General features: G+C 44.8%; 1 protein-coding gene across 2 annotated transcripts in view; it reads left to right on the top strand.

The window, feature by feature from the left end:
* The window catches only part of Pdzrn3 (PDZ domain containing ring finger 3), a 230,632-nt gene that overhangs the window by 158,376 nt on the left and 57,663 nt on the right, over positions 1 to 14,593 (top strand). Inside the window, exon 1 of one of the 2 annotated variants that reach the window (XM_037203948.1) lies at positions 4,314 to 5,628. The exons of the other annotated variant lie outside the window; for it this stretch is intronic. The gene's annotated coding sequence lies outside the window, so the exon portion shown is untranslated. Of the gene's footprint in view, positions 1 to 4,313; positions 5,629 to 14,593 lie in introns of those variants that run through there. 2 annotated transcript variants of the gene reach the window in all.

Here is a 14,593-nt window from a genome sequence, read left to right as displayed (position 1 = left end):
GATGGAGGCAGGAGAATCAGGAGTTGCCTCAGCTACACAGTGAGTTCAAAACCCTCCTGGGCTGCCTGAGACAAAACAAGCAGGCAATAGAACAAAGAAAGCTCACTGTTTGTTTTGTTTTATTTGCTTGATGCTAGAGAAAGACGGTCTATCATTGTTTAAACTGATAAATCTACTACCGTGGCATAACATTGTACATGGGGGGGGGCTCATATTTAAAGCAAAATATATACTGTATAAGTGAAGAAAATAGAAATCTATATACCTGGATCCTGAGAGCTTCAACAGGCAAAAATAGATTTCTGTAGGTGGCAGGTGGGTTAGCCCTGTGACTTCCTGCATCTGATGTAGCCCTCCGCAATCGTGGGCGTTATGGAGTGGCCGTTTCTTAAAGGCCAGCCTCTCATGTAAGCATTAAGAATCACAGTTGGGTTAGCTGAAGTTACTTCTAGTTCTAGCTCTACGTGATCGTGAGTCATTTCCTCATCTTTCTGTCTACACATGGGAATAATAGCACAGACCAGAGTATTCCTATCCTGTGGAGTCATTGAAAAGAGTAAGGGAAGTTAACTCAGAGGACCATGCTTGGAGAAAATCAGCACAGATCACCAGGATGGGAAAGCTGTCATGGGCCAATACTTGTGATTTTTTTTTTTTTTTTTTACCATGTGAAAAGCAACTCTTTCCCTAATAATCTAATAAAAACTAAACTTACCATGCAAGCTTGGACAAGGCTCCCAAAGATATATGTTCAGTTCACCAGAAAATATTTGTGCATTTCTGAGCAAATAGCTCAAAGGAGGGTGGGCAAAGCTGGAGAAGATGGCAGGAGAAAGCAGTGAAGGAAGAGGGTAGATGATCAAGACACATGTCCTAAGAATAAGTCAGTCAGACCAAAATAGTGACAGGTAAGAACATTTAAAGAGACTTAAACTTGGCTAGGATCCCAATATTCAGAAATTAAATTTGAATAAATATCCTCTTTCAAGCATGTCTAACCCTTTGACATTGCAACGTGAAATTGTTCCCTATAGAGTTCATGCTTGAGAATTGTGCAATAAGTCATAAAATCAGTACACATAAACACACAAACACACACACAGAGAGAGAGAGAGAGAGAGAGAGAGAGAGAGAGAGAGAGAGAGAGAGAGAGAGTTTTAAGTCAGTTTCCAACTTACATTGGGTTACATTCATTGCTAAGCTTGGCTTTAAACAATCCAGGACTCAGGCTAGACATACCTGGATGTTATGGATTCATTTACTTATGATTATTAAAACAATCGTCTTTGTTTATCTGTAAGATAACTGGTTGCTTTCCAGGCTTGTTCTAGAGCCTCCTTTTTGTTCCTGACAGACTCTCAGTATATAGCCCTGACTGTCCTGGAACTTGCTCTGCAGACAAAGCTGGCCTTGAACTCATAGAGATCCACTTGCCTCTCCCTCCCAAGTTCTGGCATTGAAGATGTGTGCCACCACACCCAGCCAACTCCTTTTGGGTAGCAGGCGGGTTGTTCGGCCATCTTTCTATAATGGTAAAGGTAGTGCTTCGTCTGGGTTATGGTCACTATTATTCTTGTCCTGCAAGGTTATGTCACCCTTAGCATTTGTAGAAACTGCTCTATCTGGCTCACAGTCTTCTCAGCTCACTCAGATTGAATTTAGTAACAACCAAGGTAAGACAGGGGAAAAAAAGAGAAAGAGGGAAATGTGGAATCAGGGTGGGCTTCATGTATTCTTCTCACGATAGATATCAGTAAGTCTTGGGCTGTTCCTATGATTTCCTCCAACGGACCATTCTTTGGAGATGCTTGTCAGTACACTGTCTCCCTCTTTCCACAGGCTTTGGAGAGGGAAAGAAAGAGGCAGGAGGAGACCTGTCACTTCCTCCTCATACTCTGAGTTTCTTCCAGTTCTCTGTTTTCGTCTTGGCTGAGCCTCCCTGGGTTTATGAACATGGTGGTAATGTCAGCCATGTGTGTGAAACTCTTGTGAAACATGGGCGCCTGTGGTCCTCAAACCGAAGCTGGCTATCTTCTCCAGAAGGGGAAGGAAGGGCTACATGAACATTTGTTTGCAAGCTGGTTTTAAAATAGGGAATTATGTGCTGGAATGGTTCACCCTGACTGGGTTATTCAACTTTGATTTTTAATTTTTTTTTATGGTGCTTTTCATAGGCCTTGCCTACCCTCTGCCATGAAAATATTTGGAATTTCTACTTTAAACAGCATAGGCCACTTTGCTTGTTGATTTAAAGCATGCTAGAGGTTTTATAATGGTTATTTATATTGGCTGACACTGACCCCTCTCTGAATGACCTGTTGATGTTGGACAGGGATAAGAGGCACTGAGTACAATGCAGGAAATGGAATGAGATCAAACAGAATGAGCATGTTAGTTTAGAAACGATGCTGCACGCCTTTACATGGAGATCAATTGTCTGCATAGGGATCCTCAGAATTGCATTATTTGGCCCCACTTACAGGAATGAGGCATTCTCTTCAGGGAAATCTAAGAGGGGTCTTCAAGCTGTGTTTTGCATTACAATATCAATATGCTTGGCGTTATAAAATCTTGGGTTGTATAAAAATTATATGTAAATGTCATACATCTTTAAAGCAGGATGCAATCATTGTTGTTTAGAAAGAAAGACCATAGTGCCATATGGCAAAGCAAGCCATTCTGTGAAGTAAGTCCATTTCTATACACAGTGGCTCACTGGTGAGTATGCCTGCTGGGAAAAAAGAAAGAAAGAAAGAAAGAAAGAAAGCTCTTGCTTTCTCCCTGCCATCATCTCTCATCCTTGTCCTCCTCTTCTTTCATTTATTCAATGGCCCAGTGTCAGTTTGTTCATAGCCCATTTCCTATGTCATTTATCACCGTACAAATGTCAGTTATGAGACAGGGGGACACACATATTTGACAGCTGCCCAATAAATTATGCAGAAGAACAACTTAAGGACAACTGCAGATGACTTTTAAAACAACAGAGCTGTGGCCAGTTAAAGAATTTCCTTTGAAAGCTTGGCGCAAGCCCTTCCCTCGTGAATATCTTATAAAATACAAATTACTCATCCATATCCACTTAGTGATGGATGAGTATTGTTTGGGGACCACACCAGGGTTGCTTAAAATTTGGAAACAAGTAAAATGGAGTGCCCTGTAGAGAGAGAAAGGGAGGTATATGTGTTGGAAATTTAAGTATTAAATCAGTTTATGACTAAGAGCACCAGTTGAATGATTCTAGAAGCCTGTTCCCACAGATGCAACTTGGCCATACATAGTGTTATTTGGTGAGCATAGAGTTTCCATCATAATCTCTTACCTTTAGTGGAGTTACAGGAAAAGCAAATTGAAATAGATATATTTGCACGGTTAAAATATACACTGCCACACTAGTTTTAGAGAACTCTGTATAGTAGCAAATATGCAGTTCCGAGGAGGAAACATCAAGATGATCTTCACATTGGTGGCAGTCAGTTTTTCTCAAGTTCAAAACCCTGTCCTCACCCCACCTTGGCTGTAGATAGCATTACTAACCTAGCATATTGATGGTGTCTTTCTTTGTTTTCAGTTGGATAGCTCTTATTCTGCCTCAGTGTATGGACTTTCTGTAGCTATTCATGCAGTTAGCCAATCACAGATAGTACAAAAACAACAACAATAAAAAAAAAAACCCTAAATCCAGAGCTGAGAGAACATCTCAGTAGATAGAGTATTTGCCACACAAGCATAAGAACCTAAGTTCTTTCAGGTGCTGATGGCGCATGCCTTTAATCCCAGCACTCAGGAGGCAGAGGCAGGTGGATTTTTGTGAGTTCGAGGCCAGCCTGGTCTACAAAGTGAGTTCCAGGAAAGACACAAAGCTACACAGAGAAACCCGGAACCTAAGTTCCAATCCTTGAACCAGAGTAAATGCAGGACAGTTGCACATACATCTCTAATTCCAATGTTCTTACACCAAGATGGGAAGTGGAAACAAGAAAACCCCCAGAAGTTTACCAGTCAGCTAGCAGGGATTAAACAGCAGTAAACCAAGGAGATCCAGCCTCAGACAAGGCAGAAGGTGAAGATTGGTACCCAAGATTGTCCTCTGACCTATGAACACATGTCATGGCATGCACATGTCCATACTCACACACATGAATTTGCACACACAGATGTATCCCTGGGTAGAGGTCTAGCTCAGTGGTAGAATGCTTACTTAGAGTATGCAAAGCCCTTGATTTGACCTCCAGTAAAACACACACACACACACACACACACACACACACACACACACACACACACATCTGTATAAACATTTACAGATTTTTGCTTCTTACTCCATGAACAGCACTTTGTAACAACTATTTGCATAGCATTTCAGTTTGGTGTGTAAGTAATCAGAGTGTTCAGGGGGATAAGCTGAGGATATTATAGGCAGTTGCTAGATAGTTTATGTAAGGAACTTGTGCATCCACAGATTGGTATACACCAAGAGCCATGGAATCATTTTGCCACCACTAACCAAGATTTAACCAAAATTTGGGGTGATAGTTGAAGACCAGGGATTTTGTTTTATTCTGTAGGCAGCAAGCCATTTTTCCTCTTCCATGGGGGTCAAGAACATCACTGTGGCCTGAGATACATATGTCCATGGCTGCACCAAATCCACTAGAGGGCAGCCCCAAATCCAACAGATCACTTCCTATGTGTCCTGGTATAGATCTGATTCAGTTTGGTCCTCACAGCGTCCTTTCTGTATTGAGCACAGTGCAGGATCCCTGCTTCTCAACAAAGCCACTTCCCAACAAGCAGCTCGCGCATGTTTATCTTACCGTCTGTTGTTTATAGAGCTCTGTGTGTTGGGAAGTTTCAGTGTCTGTGAGATTCTATAGAGAGAAAGCTGATGACCTCATATAGAACATGCAGTGATTACAATGGGTGGAGTCACTTGGCGTCGGCAAAGCCACGGTTCCTTTAACAAATGGGAGGAAGCTGTGTTTTGACACAAGTGGGCAGCGGTGCTGGACAGGTAGTTGGTCACTCAGCCGCTCTCTGAAACCAACGTAGCTTTGGCGGGTTTGTTGTGTTGTGTTGTGTTTTAATCCCACTTATTTATTCTCTTTAGTGACCCTCTTCAATGTATCTTTGCACTGTGTCCTAAGTGGCAGGCCTTGGCCTCAGTTGGATTAATCCGCTCTCATCCATGTCATGTGTTCTCTGGTGTTTATGGTCTACAGTTCAGAATCACTCACGGGACTGATAGACTGGTTTGAGTATTTGCATCCCTAAGACTTCCCTCTCCATCCCACTCACACATCTATCCACACATCCACTCCCAACAACACAAATATTGACTGTACCAATCATTCATTAGCAGTGAAAAATTGGAGAGCAATTATTTTTTACTGCGCTTGCCCTGAAAGACACCATTAATTATTTTATTGCCTGTGGAGCTGAGCCAGTTTCGGTGTCCCAGGAGCCTGCTCCCCACCTCGAGAGGTATTCGCAGCTCGGAGGAACACAGCCCAGGGTGTCATCTGGCAGGCAGGGTGCTTACACTGCCTTCTGAAGTGAGATGTCCCTGCCTTGGTGGTGGAATCCTCATGATAGGGAGTTCACAGGTCTGGACCAGCAGTGACGACGGTAGGTCCCCTGAGGGCTCCACCCTGAGTGGAGGTGGGCATGTGTAAAATTTGGAATGTGTCAGCTTTTTAATTTTACTTTTTTTATAAAAGTGCAAGAAATCCTTGAAATCCCATAGATAACTGACGGCCAGGGAGATGCTTTCTGATCCTCAAGGTGGTCTCCTAAAGAGTGTCGAATGAATTCAGACACTTGCCAATCTTTCCTGAACAGCCTGTCACAGCTGGGCTTTTGCAGGTGGGCGTGACCCCAAAGCAGCCATCATGGTGTTGTTGGATGATTTTCCTCCTCTTCCTGTACTAGTTAGCAGACATCCAGAAAAGCCTGGAGGAATTTGCACTTGGAGTTGAAGCAGCCTGGTGATGCGTGTCTGTTCGGTCTGGAACCCCCTCCTCTCTGCATTGTATAGCTGCGCGCGCGCGCGTGTGTGTGTGTGTGTGTGTGTGTGTGTGTGTGTGTGTGTGTGTGTGTGTGTGTTAGAACTGGATAGCTCTTTGACACACAGATTTTTGCCTTATGTGTATGTGCCATCTTCCATGGAAGAAAATGAACTGGAGCTTGTTAATATTTCTTATTATACACCAGGGTCCAGTGTCTGTGGGTTACAGTGAACACCCTGAATCTGGCAAGGCCATACCATTTGTATTTGGTGTGTCAGTGGTTTGCAATTCCAGTCTGTCTGTTCACTAGCAGTGTTACCCATTTTTTACTATATGTTGAGATAGTCTGACAGCAATGGAACAATAGGCTAAGACTGCTGAATAAGCTCTGTAGGAAACAGGATGGAAGAGTTGATGGGGCTGATGGATGGCCAGGGTAGTCCTGGAGCACTGTGGAATGATTTACACTGTGAGCCTTACATCTTATCTGTTTAATTCAAAATAATTTAGGAAATGTTTCCTAAAAGTGAATGCAATAGCACTCAATTGACTTGTTTTCTTCTTTGTTTTATTTTTATTTTTTATTTTTTATTTATTTTTTTTTTTTTTTTTGGTTTTTCGAGACAGGGTTTCTCTGTGTAGCTTTGCGCCTTTCCTGGAACTCACTTGGTAGCCCAGGCTGGCCTCGAACTCACAAAGATCCGCCTGCCTCTGCCTCCCGAGTGCTGGGACTAAAGGCGTGCGCCACCACCGCCCGGCTTATTTTCTTCTTTGTAAAGTCTTTAATAAATAAAGAGTAAAGTCAGAAAAGGAAAATTCCTCCTGAAGTTCCTGTTTTGGCACTCTTTTAGAAGCTATAGGCACACCTTATGCCCTGGATTCAAACATCTTGTGCATGTCAGTAAAAGTCTGTACTAGTATCCCTTTGTAGCTCATGTTACAGGAACAAAAAGTTGAAGTTACCGCTAGTGACATTCAACTAAATGATCAATTCTAGCCTGCTTTGATTAAGTTACATACTAAGTTATTTTGTTTGAAATCACAAACTTGACTATGTCACCACATGCTATGTAATTTTACAGGTGCTGTTCACTTATTTAACAATAAGGCACCAAGGGTGATTAACAAGGTGGCTGCCAGAAGAAAGAAGCTAAATAATTATTTTTTCAATATACAAGTCCTCATCATGACTCACAAATCAATATGCGTCTGTGGGGATTTGTTCTCACTGTGGATTGGGGACTTCAGGGTGGCCTCCCCTCATTTCCCTATGAATGTAAAACCTGGACTCTTAAGCTTGCCAGGCAGGTTTTTCTTTCTCTCTCTTTTTAAAGACTGATGTTTAACTACAACCAGTGGGACCTAAATCAGAGCATCCTATGCCTAAGTATGAATATTAATCAGACACCAGGCCATAGAGTGTCTCGCCGAGTTTGACAGTTTAAAGGATCAGTTAGTTAATTAGAAGATGACATGGTGCACCAGGTCCCCAGGCTCTGTCCTGCATTCTGTCTCCTCGTCTCATTTTCCTTTTTGACAAGTTGGATTACATCATTACCCGCAGTTTCACTTGTTAGCCCCACCACGAAATGAGAATATTTTCAGCTTTAATTATCTGTGATCTCCTCCCCTACTTCTGCAAAGACGAGGCTGAAAACGAAACTCAAAGAAGCATAGGAGAATCAGAAGTTCAAAGGCCCGTAGAGATCAGCCCTGCTCATCCAGCTGTACCACTTCACAAGATGAATGTGAAGGTCTCTTCTAGCATTGGAAACGGGGTTGCAGTAGCCATGGTGATGGCTGTTCACTATGAAGGTACCACAGGTGTAGACATGTCATGTCAGGTGTCCCCATGGCTCCTCTGGCTTGAGGTGAGAATCTTGTGAATACCTTCACAGGATGGCCACCAATTATATTGTCCCATGTTCCTTATCCATCACTGTACCCACAAACATCACTCCTAATTATTTCTGGCCATGATCTTTCCCTCTTGGGAATCTTTACATGGCTCCTATGGAAGCTAAGTTTCCTCAAGGGAAAATAAGATGTAGATTGGCATTTAGTATTTCAAATGATACATTCTCTGATAAACCAAGTGTAATTAACTCCTAGGTCTTGTCTGTCCATTCCGTTCTCCATGCATCCGCCATGGCACACTGAAAGCTTGATTAGACAGTTCGTTTGTGTGTCTATGGGTTTGCTAAGATCCTGAGATTCCCAAGTGAAAGAGCTAAATATTGCATGTGTCACCCCTAGTGGGCATGGAAAAATGGAAAAGTTTGAAAAGAAAGAAGGAACTCTGAAATCTGCCGCTGGTGCTGGGAGCCAGGCACTCTGCTAAATAATTGAATACAAGCACTTCTATGCGGTTCTGTGTGGCTAGATGAAATGGTAACTGAGAGAGAGACAGACTGTGCTGAATAGTCTGGGGTGGGATTTATGAGGAAACACCCTGGGTCCAGATCCCAGGTACGCAGCCTTGCTAGACCTTGCTTGTCGGGTGATGACAGGTGTCTTTAGATGGCACCAGACAGTTCCAATTGCTATCCTCTCCAGGACAGAGCACAGAGATGAGAGAGGGGGCAAGATGACATGTGTGCTAGGTGTTATGCTGTGGAGAGGAAAGGTGGTGATTTCTGAGAGGTACCCCATTATTTAGACGGAAGAGGGGAGCCGGCGCATGTGGTCAGAAGGGCATATGTTGATCTGCTGAGATCTAACAGGAATCTATATCGTTAGAGGGGCCAGAGTGAAGATCTGCAGCTGACAGGAACCAGAGCTGGTAGTGGTGTTTAGATGGAGGCGGCTAAGGACACATCGCAATGCTGCCACGAAGTAGTGAGATGACCTCACCCTACAGGACCCTAACCATCTCGGACAGCAACTCAGTGATTGTTTGAGTGAAAGTGCAGGCATGTGTAGGCTGTAGAGAAGTGTGAGGGGAGGGCTGGGGGAAGAGGTGAGCCACTGCAGATGTGAATCTGGAAGATGTCTAGGGAACAGCTTTGGGCTTAAGGAGAGAGACAGACAACAAGAAACATAGTCAACAGTCTCCTCAGGATGGATGGTGGCCCAGGAGTGCCTGTCTGTTAATATGGAAAGCCTGAGGTCATGGGCATAAAAGGGAGCCCACCTTCCCGTGTGACTGAGTGTAATGGCAAATACTAAGAACTTGAAGGCATCTAGAATCGTGTGAAAGAAGAAACCTCTGGGCATGTCTTCGAGGAACTGTCTAGATTGTGCTCATTGAGGTGGAACTGGGGCAGCACCTCCTATGGGTTGGGATCCTGAACTGAATGAGAAAGAGTAAACAAGCTGAGCGCCATCATTCATCTCCTTCTGCTTCCTGACTAGCTATCTCTTGCTCCTGCAGCCATGAGGGGCGGTCCCCTCAAACTATGAACTACAGAGGCCCTCCCTCCCTTAGGTTGTATCAGGTATTTGGCCACATCGATCAAAAACAGAACTAATATCCTGGGTGAGCAGCACGGAGGAAGCCCAGTGCAAGAATGTGGGATTAAGAAGAGCCTCAGAGGTTGTTCCCCATCTAGAATAGCAACACAGGGCAGGGCAGTAGCTGAGGGACAGATACTAATACATGGATGGCAGAAAGCTTGCTGCATTTCAGGAGGTTGGCACGAAAGAGATGAAGCCCATGCCACTCATAATCAGTCAAGAATCCTGCCACTCTGCTTGCTGTCACCACATAGCAGACGCAAGTAGGAAAGAAATGTGGGAGAAGGTAGGTCTGGGACACTGCAAGATGGGGGACACTTAAAGCATGGGCATAGAGAACAGCGTGCCTCAGTATGTGGCAGAAGAGGCTCCAGAGCCTCCTTTCTTCATGAGCATCCCCACCCCTCCTTCGTCAGGTGGGGAATTTCCCATGTCCAGTAGCATTCTGTTCCTCCCTCTGCTCAACACTACTGGGTCGTGTTGCTTTCTACACCTGCCGTGGCCAGATGCAGAGTCAATGGGTCAGGCTAGGAAGAGGATACTGAGAATTTAATATGCAGTTATTTATACTCTTTTAAAAAAACCTTAACTTAGGTTGAGTATGTCTTTGGAGTTGGTTGAGTTTTTGGGATTTGGTTTTTTCCAAGAAAGGCACTGCCAAGTGAAGCCTTCTATGATGCTTATAAGACAGTGTGCTGGTAGATACATTCTTCATCCTCAGCACATTTCCTCTTTAGTTATGCTAGTCCGTGGTATCCAAATGATGGTGTCTTACTGCTCTAGAGAGCACAAAGCATCAGTAATAATTAGTGGATGAGGTGGTTTGAGTTGGGACCATGGTATGGCTTTCCCAAGAAGTACTCAGTGCCCACTTACCTATCAATTTGTCCCATTTCCTATAATAACATGGCTCACCCCAAGGTAGGTCATAGCGGGACACAGAAAAAAGTGAGGCGGAAATCATTGTCCTCACAGGTCTCCCCTACCATGAAAGGAAGATGGTAAAATGGGGTCTTAATGTTCTTCCCTTCCTTCCAAAAACTAAACTGTGGTTTCATAGAACCCACTCATCAGCTTTCTAGTTGATAATGCCCAGTGCACCACTGTCTGTGGGCACAGGCAGCTTCCCTGAAGGATGTCAGCATCAAGGCCTCCCAACATCTGAACGCACTGTAATGGCTTTCACACCTCTGTATCTCTCTGGTATTACTGTTTCGCTTCAGCAAGCCCACTAATATCAAACGTATCTTACCAGAGACTGTTCTAAATCACTTCCATTTTCCCTGCCTCTAGGCTCTGGCCATAAGACCAGAATCCTAAGTATGTATGTTGCCTGTGATCTAGTGTTCGGCTTCTCCCCATTTATAGTATAGAAAACTTTTATTAGTGTTTGGACACACATATATCAGTTTTTAAGATTAAATACAAATGTCACTAGTTCTTATCTGGCTCACAAATATACTAAATTGTTATATTTTCCCAGAGAAGGTTTAAAAATTAGTATGGCCATTTGTTGGCAGCATCTCCCTCTCAAAACAAACCATTGGTCATGATGGCATTTACTAACTTACTCTGCGAAGTGCTGTTTTATATAGAAAGTAAATCCAGGGTAGAAGCGTCGTAAGTAATTTCAGACTCGATGGCACTTGAACCTCATAGGTACGGGTGAGTTATGAAGCCTCAGTTGGCAATATCTTCTTCCCCCAAGTGTCTTTTGCCCCTTGTTTATCTCCTGAGAAGAGCTGTCTCAAACTACTGAGCCAGCTTCTAATGCCCAAGTCACCCCGCCAACACACGCTTCCCCATCATCCAGCTTCTTCAGACCTCCCAGCCAAGCAGCCCATGACTCAATTCCAAGCTCTTAGAAAGGACAGTACTATGGGGACATGTCCTGAATTCCAGAATCTGGCCAAAAGGAAAAGAGGAAAGCTGACAAACTCTCCGCTGGAGCTCTGGTCCCATCTGAGAGCCTCTGAAGAAAATACAAAGCTATTTGCCAGTGGGATGCCCAGTTTGAAATGAAGATTTAAGCTCCCTCTGCCTCTAGCTTCATGCCACTTTCTCACTCTGTGTCTGTGTGCACTTACGTGCCTGTGTGTGTGTGTGTGTGTGTGTGTGTGTGTGTGTGTGTGTGTGTGTGTGTGTTTGAACATGTGTACATATGGATGTGATACCAGAGAGCAACCTTGGGTTTCATTCCTCAAGACACTAGCCGTATGTTGTGGTGGTGACAATGTTTTGAGACTGAGCCTTTCACTGGCTTGGCTCTTCCCAGTTTGGCTAGGTTGGCTGTCCAGTGAGCCTCAGCAATCTACCTGGCTTTACCTCACTGGCACGGGGATCACAATAACTTGCCACCATGCCGGGCTTTTCCACACATGTTCTAGGGATCAAAGTCAGGTTCTCGTACTCACACAGCCGAGCTTTGGTTGATTGAGTCATCTCCACAGCCCAACCCTTTCAGTTTCTTCAGCCTTCTTGAGGCACCTTCACTCTAGCAGAAACAACTCTAGGCTCTTTCTCAAGCATCACTTCCGTCTCATTCTTTATCCTTCAAGTGCGCAGTTCTTTGAGGACTTCCTTACCTACGCCCCATGCCTGGAGACTCCAGCACCATCTCCATCAGAATGTTCTCTCTCTTGTTGGTCCCTGACTGGTCCTGGATGCCATTCTATCCCAAAGCCTTAGCGTAACCTGTGTCTCTTTGAAGTAAATGGTCAGGACTATAGATGGCCATGCCTCAAGAAGGTGGCAGAATGCAGATGGAGGCAGATGCTGTGGAGCTTCAGACCAATGTTGATGCTGAAGCTGGTGTTGGCTTTAATATGCATGTGGGAGCTGAAGGATGGAGTTCGGACTGCAGTGTGCAAAGGCAAGGGATGATAGCCAGTCCACAAATGGGTGGTAAAGTGAAAGAGTCCAGACATCCTTCAGGAAACAGACCAGAACACAGGAAGTTCTGGAAGCCAAACCTACCGAGCTGGTGAGACAGTGTGGGGAGAGTCACAGTGAAGCTGGAATTGAGCACCAAGTGGGAACTCCTCCTACCCCTGAAACTCAGCAGGCTGTCAGTATTATGTGGTATAGCATGAGTCTTCTTATTTTTAAATCCATACAGTCGCTCTATAGCATTTTCACACATCGCAAGTGATTATTTTTGTACATTGAAGAGAATAGATCTTACTTCACAAACACACATAAGCAAAACCAAGTGAGCAAATTCAAAGGGAATGATTACATAAATGGTAGCAGAGGCTCTGATGAACGATCCTAGCAGTTCCCCAAAGTTGGAAGTCACAGCAGGAGAAATGGGAAGACCTCACGGGGCAGGACACTGTGGACGTGTCATCTAAGCTGAGGACCAATGGAAGGAGTGTGACAACTGGGAGAGCATCCGCAGTCTCAGCCAGAGCAGCTGGGGCCCCACGGAAACCACACGTGAGATACAGTGGGCTGCAGCATGAGGATAGGGATTGTGCATGCCATGTTAGTCAGTAAACAATGGTGTCTGGTTCGCAGTGGGTGATGAGTAACGACCGTGAGCGAAGGGACGGAAGGATGAGAGAAGGCTTTGACTTCTATCCATGAACAGACAGCACCAGTACTTACTCTCTGCAGCCCTAGGCTGTGATGGAGTGAGGCTGGGAACAGTGGAGTTCTCACACTGTCTCGGAAGGAACTCCCAGGAGACACAGGAGCCTCCCTTTAGTGGGCTCTACCTGCCACCTGTGGCCTCAGACAGAGGTTTTATGTTTATATCATAATATATAACCAACCTTGCATAAACCCGGCACCTTGGCTCTCTGTAGTTTCCATAAGGCCACAGGACCTAGGAGCAGCTGAGCCGAGCAGTCAAGACCACACACCCCGTTTCTAGGGAACAGCTTTGCCCTGCTGCTACTCAGTTTTGTCACATGGGGACACAAGGTCCCATGTACCAGAGCAGAGGAACTTAACAAAAGATTTTTTTAACCCATATTTTAGATTGCAGCTGTTGATGTTTAATTGTTTCTGATTTTCTGAATTACCATTTAATTAAAAAAAATTGAAGAGGCTGCCACTGTTTGAAAACAGCATCCAGTTTGAAACCCCTAACTTAATTTTTAAAATAATGAGATGAGGTCACATCTGCTCTCCTGCCTCCCATGGTTTTGTAGCTTTTGGTTGTCTTCTGGGCATTCTTCACAAGCTTGTTACTCTGTGAATCTCCACCACACACCAGTGATGTTCATGTGCCCCCAGAGTGTCTCCCCTTTTCCTCTCTTGTGCTCTGATCACCCTGACACTTGCCTTCCTCCGTCCTCCGGCCAGCCCTCTATACTCATAACTAAGCCGGTCTTAAGTCCTCTAGACCCTAAGGTGTTGAATCTTGTCTGAGTCCCCACCACTCTTGACCTCTACTTCCCATCACTCCTCTGTCCCCATGACTCACGTCTCCTTTCTTCTCTAACCTGGGCTTTACTGCCCAGTGGAACCTCATATCCAGGGACTGGAGCACATATACAAGTTTCTCTCAGGTCTGTGATCACTGGCAAGATGGGCTAGGAGCCTGGGCAGAGGGTCCCAGAGCCTCTTTCTGTCACTTCCACACATCATGCAGAATGAAACCTGTGACACATCCACCATGCTCCCTAAGCCCAGAGACCAGAGGCAGATCTGAGACACTTCCTAGCTCCCATACTTAGCAGAGACTCCTGTGGACCCAGCTGTTTGGTGGCTGTACATGTGAAGAAGGAGAATTGTCCGGAATGAGACTCGATATCGCATAGTGCTGGCCATTCATGCCTGGTCCTGTTGGCCAGCTAGATCCTCACACAACACATGTGTTGCCTGGGATCATTCTGTGAGGACATTGTGTTTCTTGAGCTGTTTTCTTTACCAGACCCAGCCCTTTCCCAACAAGAAGGTAGTCTGTAAAGCCTGGTGCATACATCAGCATTCCTAATGGACAGGCAAGGTCTTACCTGCCTGAGGGGTAAGCAGTCCAAATTCTGATCTCATTGCTGCCAGGTGCATGCTGAGAGTTCTTGGGCACAGTGCTTTGACTCCTTCAGCCACAGTTCCCATTGAACAGGATTGGCTGGGTGGAGTGGTGAGGGTCACTGGCTCATTCTCTCATTAGTATCAAA

This window comes from Peromyscus leucopus, chromosome 3, assembly GCF_004664715.2.
Source record: "Peromyscus leucopus breed LL Stock chromosome 3, UCI_PerLeu_2.1, whole genome shotgun sequence".
Classification (NCBI taxonomy): domain Eukaryota; kingdom Metazoa; phylum Chordata; class Mammalia; order Rodentia; family Cricetidae; genus Peromyscus; species Peromyscus leucopus.
Note: the sequence above shows the minus strand (reverse complement) of the source record. Positions and strands in the feature narration are given on the sequence as shown.